We start from the raw sequence: 6,531 nt of genomic DNA, 5'->3' as shown, positions 1-6,531 counted from the left end.
ATGTCAGGTGAAAATACGACATTAACATCAAGTTATTTTCCGGCAATAAACTTCCACAAGAATTCTGAAATAGCATTATTATGTTTGCAGACATATAATATGTTTCCAAATATAAATGAAACAAATAATTGTATTCGAATAATTGTACCGAAACCCTATCATATTTTAGACATTGTTCTCCCCATAGGATGTTATGAGATTGAAGATATGTCACAATTTATTCATGGTAAAATTTATAATGATAATGAAAATGATTTAAAATCAGATATTAGTTACATTCCTACTGATTTCTCTATGGGTCCTGATGTATCTAAAATGAGGTGTGTTATTAATTGAAACTGCTAGATAGATTTCTCAAATAAAAACAGTCTTGCAAGTATATTAGGTTTCAAAAATAAAATATATGGAGAAGGAGATTACTTAAAAAATTAATTCAAAGTTTTAGTGAGTTTAAAAAAAAAAGGTTGTTAATAAACAAAATATATAAGATTTTTTAAAAAGAACGCAGGGTGTAAATCTGCTATAAATTAAATTTATTTTTTAATAAAATTATATTGTTATGAAATCATAAAAAAAAAAAAAATTAAAATCACTATAAAAACGATTAGGTACTAGAGAAATATAAGGTATATTTGTAAGTAAACATAAATAACAAAATATGATACAGGCAGTGTGTAGTAGACGATTTCCCAGGATTGAATAGTACGCCGTCCGGTCTGTCTCTTATTACCATTATGGCACAGTAACAATGAAACGTCAACATGTTAAATGTTGAGCGTGATATTAAAGCACAACGGATAAATTACTTCTCTGATAAACGCCTGACGGTAAATACGTCCGATCCGACGAATATAAGAAGTAGCGGCAAAACTGTTCTCCGATTCTATCGGTTCCGCTATATCCTCGTTGAAGTCTTTTGACACGACTCTACTGCTGCGTTGGTTATTGTTCCTTCTGCGGTTCTCTATGGCTATCGTCGATTCACAGTTGGTGGTTCCTGTTTGATTATTGTTGCTAATTGCCAATTGGTCATGATCTGCTGGCGGTTCTAGTGCATTATCCGTCTGACAGTCTGGAATTCAAACAGTATTTCATATACGAATAGGAATGATAAAAAAATACACATCACGTTTGCAAAATTTTAGTAAATATAATTTTTCAAATATCAACCAATTAAGGTCATTTAAACGCATCGATACAATGAGTTACATTTTTAATAACTTCTCAACAATGTATTACCAGTCACCACATTTGATAAAAATTTAATTTATTACTAGATAATTTATCAACAGCCAAAGAAACTAAAAACTTGGTTGTAGACCCGTCGATATTTACGATAGTGAATTTCTATGTAAATATGGATAAAATTATATAATTTTTCGCACTCCCTGAAATAACCATAATAAATAACAGTCATAACTATTTATAAATTAAAATGACTAAAGATGAAGCATATATAATAGAATTCAAACATAAATAAGTTAATTTTATTTAATTGAATTTAGTAATATTTCATTAAGAAAAATAGTTTAGAAATAATATATTAATATCAATAATCTCTAATGAGTAACGCCTAGTAATAATTCTAATAAATTTGAACTTTAAGGGGGTTCCTCTTAAATTTTCCTAGACTGGGGCAAAACGGTCCCTTGGCGACGGTCCTACGTATACTATGCACTAGATCGAAACCGTTAATATTACATTTATGCTTCTGTTGCACCGTCACGAATCTTTCAACTGACAAAGTCTTGTGTATCACTTCTTCATCAACACTGCAAGCATCGGCATTTTTTGTACTTGGACCTCTACTGTCTTCGTTCACAATCACAGGTTTTTTCATATCAGTTTTTCGCACGATCGTCTTGTTGCGTCTTGCTAACAATTCAGTATCAACAGACAAGTTATTCTTTTTCGATTTATCTGTCGTGAGCTTTTTTGTGGCGATTGGCTGTTCCGTTGCCTTTAGGATTGCAGCCGTACTCTTTCGTGATTTTTTTGTCTTTGAAATATTCGTACATTTTTTTGATTTCCAGTTAACATTTTTTAATGTGTTTTTTGATGCTAAAAAATAATTGATAAACACGAGGTACATTAATTTTATTTTGAATTGTAGCCGAGTTTATTATTAGTTTTTTATATATTTATAGGACTGCAAATCAATTCGCAAATATACTCACGATTTTTAGTATCATCTTCTGGGTTTAAAATAATGGAAGAAGAATCAGGCTCGTCGTCCACCGCTAGAGACCCGAAACGGTTAGTAGAAATAAACGTATTTTTATTTACACGAGCGAGTATCTTAGGCTTAATCGATTGTTCGTTTTTTAACTTTTTAGCTAAGACTGTCTTCTTTTCAATCGTCTGTTTTTCAAATATCTTTTGCTGAACTGGAATAATAACAGTAATATTTTATTTTTTTTCGATTTCGAGCGATTGATATTTTTTTTGTGTATATCTATACACAATTTCGACCGGTAAGATTGTTCTTAACATCACAATCAGTGTTCGATTTATGGTTAGGCAACGTAGGCAGGTGCCTAGGGCACAAAATATAGGGAATGTGCGAAAATTTTCCATCACTTTTTTTTTTATTTCTGTTTCAATACTTTTATTGTAATTCTCAATTTTTTTTTTGTTTTGTCAAAAAATCCTGACAATCGGTAAATAAAATTTTAAAAATCAATTATCTCAACGTTTACCTTTTATGTTGCCTCTTATTGTTTCCCTGTTATGTTGTGGATTTAGGGTTATCGACTACCTGTTGTAACTAACTATTAGTTAGTTAGAAACTAACGTTAATTATTTTCATGAAAAACCTCAGCTTTGACTTACAAACATTTTTGTATATAAAAAACCTCACAGAAATTCACCAAAATATTCAAATTATGTTGCATATTTTTACATTGACGGCTGTTACCAATTGTCCAGCAGAACGATATTTTTCATGTTCAAAAAGAACAAAAATTTTTTACGATCTAATAAGTATTAAGATAGAATGAATTCACTAGCCATACTTAATATTGTAAACAGAATTACTCGGCAAGTATCGTTTGATGAAATAATAGATCACTTATTTTTTGAAAAACACGGCGTAAGGCATTATAAATTTGGATACATCAAACTTACATAGTTGTTTTTTTACTATTGTTTAATATTTTGAAATGTTTGTTTGATTTTACATAATAACTAACTTAAATTTTTTCCATGATCATAATTTAAAATAATTTATAATGAGAACTTTATTTTTGTTTGCAGTACATGCCAATAAATAAAAAAAAATATTATGAGACTATGAATAGAGAATAAGGAAAACAAGACCAACCAAAATACAAACTATTTATAGAGATTGACAATTTTTCAACAAGATCTTGGAGGACTTTGTTTATCATTCTCGACAATTTTTTACTTGGCATTTAAAATGCGTGTTCAACAGTGCCTAAGAGCGCAAAGTTCGATCCAAAGTTCGACATTCAATCATATAAGATTTTTGATTAATAATTGTATATAAAACTAGTGCTGTAAGAAAGTCGTTTTTTAAATTTTTCATCAATTTTCTAAATAATTGAGAAAAACGAAGAAAAAATTATAAGCCATAGAATTTCAAAGTCGGCACCACCTAGTTTTTTATCACGTACTATTGTACCTACTATTAAACTACGTGTAAATAAAAAAAAATTGTATAAATTTTTCAAATAACTTTCTTTATAATCGACAAATAATTTTCTATAGGGATGTCAATCTGGAATTTAATGGAAAATGGAATTTTAATGAATTTTGATTGTGTAATAATAGTTATTTGGTTATTATTCTATAAACCTTAAGTATAGCGACTCGAAACATTTACTAATTACTTATAATAGCATTTTATAGAAATTTCAAAATACATTGTAATATTTTCGCTGATTATAGGTACCTGAAATCTTAATTTAAAAGTTAAGCCTACTTCATTAAGAAATTAGGTTCTTCTACTATATTATTCTTCGTTAGAAATATAAACTGTTCTACTTGACCTCTATCATTGAAAATGGTTTTTTTCGAGAGTAATGTAAATTGTTTGCAAGTTTCAAAAGATGAATACAGCAATATAATTCACTCGTTCGTTACATTTCAACCGTTTTTATAGTTTCATAGGAATTATGCTTATACAATTTTGAATAATTTTAAACGAAATCTTACCATTTGGTGCATTTTTCACGGTGAATTGCAGCTCTGTCGTTGGATTTTCAACTACCTTCTCCTTTAAAATCATTTCTCTATCATGATCGAGTTTATTACTCAATTTACTACCAACTGTAATGGGTTTCTTGTTGGTTAATTTTTGTACAATTTTTGAATTGGAATAAATTGAACACGTTTTTTCGTTGGAATTTTTCATATTTCCATCACAATCTGTTGACATGGATATAGTCTGAGATGTTCCTGCAACTTCCATATCGACAACTGCCTCCAAGTTAATGATTTTTTTGGAATTGCTTGTTCGTTTTAAACTCGATTCTATAGTTTCATCACCAACCGCAGTACCTTTGTCGACAGGTGATAACCAAAGAATATAATTGATAGCTTTTACTTTTTTCTTCACTACATTCGTACAAGCTATAATTGGTATAGAAACGGCTTTTGGAAGAAAGTCGTCCTCTATTTCATCTTCAAATTTAGATACAGTCTCGATAATCTGAAAATCTTTTTGGGTCCATGCAACGCGTTTGATAGCAAACGTCTGAACAAAATTCAAAGGGACATTATTTTCGGGGCGCAATAGTTCGCAGATTGATGAAACTGTGAACTCAGTCGAATGTGCTCTTGCTGTGGTGTTCACCGAGCGGACCGTTACCGTACATTCACTGTATTTCATTCGTTTCACGAACCATTCGATGAGAGATAGGCCCTGTATCTCGTGATCGGGACGTCCATGTTGTGCAAATACATAAATTGAATTTTCATGAAAGAACTTACGTAAGGCCGATGAATTCGGCATTCCCGCCAATGCATCAAAGTATTTTGACACAAATTCACTTCCAATAAACTCAATATCTTCAACAACTGCACTTGTTTTGTCCATGTTGCTATTTATTTCAATATATTAATGTCCACTAAGAGAACACTTGCAAAGTCAATTATCTTGCTGTTTTATAAAAACACTTTTTATAGCGTCAAAAAATATTAACAAAAATATTGTCTTTAACAAATGCTAGTCGATAATGACAAACTAAAACGTTTTGGTTGAAAGCGTCTATAATACAATCTATGTTGCTATAGTTTTATGGTGCGTAATACAACTATTATAGTAAGAACCAGATAATAAAAAAAAAAAAAAAATTGGACTATTTACATAACTGAGTCAGATATGAGTTAGAATTAGATATTGAGAAACGACTAAATAGGATACCAAATTAAAATTTAATACGAAATTGTATTATTGGAATGTATTTAAATATACAGTGAACCCTCTACTTCTCAAACGTCTATTTGACGAAACTTTATATAGGTTATTCAATTTTTTTTTATGTTTTTTTTCAGAACTGGGATTTTTTTTTCACCTGCCTAAATCAAAATTCCCTCGGGGGCCGGGGATCCCTTTTTCATTTTTCATTTCATTTTTAATGGTATAAATATGGTAATTTTGTATCTTACTTAAAATATTTTAAAATCTAATTAAATATTTCGATTAAATCTTTATATTTTACTATTTATAAATCAAGTTTAAAAATTTTAAATAAATATATAAAATTTATATAAATACTTTAATTTAATATGCAATTATTAGTATTTTAATTCAATATTTCCTGTTTCTTTTCAGAACTGTGATATTTTTATCATCTACCAAAATCAAAATTGTTTAGGAAGCCAGGTAAACATTTTTCATTTTTAACTTTTCATTTTCAATGGTATAAATATGATAATTTTGTAACCAGAAACCACAGTCTACAATACAATAGCGCAGTGCTTTCTAAACTTTTTCGACTCACGGCGCCCTTTTTGATTTTAGGTTTTTTCAGGGCACCCTTCCCCAAGTCATAACATGAATAATCATAAGGAAAATTTTAGACCAGATAGTATTTCATGACGGCGCGAAGCCCCTGTACAGACATCGCGGCACACCAGGGAGCCGGGGCGCACACTTTGGGAACCGCCGCAATAGCGTCAATAGGTTTCCTCTCAAGCGGAACGATTATTCATATCGGTCGTTTTTATATTTGACTCTTATCATTATTTTAATTCGGTTCTATACGACGATATGACGAAGTAAAATGATCAATACTTTTCTTTCGATACTTATTCATGTTGGTCCTTTCGTTTCGATACTTTCATTCGATTCGATACCAAGTTAAAGTATCGATACTTTTCTATTGATACTTACTCATATCGGTCCTTTCGTTGCGATATTTTATTCATATCGGTATTTTCATTCGATTCTATACCAAGCAAAAGTATCGATACTTTTCTTTCGACACCACATCCCTAAACACACGTAGCATTTTCTGGCCTCAGCTTTAGGAAGTATTGATGGACAATATCGCTGTAAATATTAAG

This window comes from Sipha flava, unplaced genomic scaffold, assembly GCF_003268045.1.
Source record: "Sipha flava isolate LNK unplaced genomic scaffold, YSA_version1 518_pilon_pilon, whole genome shotgun sequence".
Classification (NCBI taxonomy): Eukaryota; Metazoa; Arthropoda; class Insecta; order Hemiptera; family Aphididae; genus Sipha; species Sipha flava.
Note: the sequence above shows the minus strand (reverse complement) of the source record.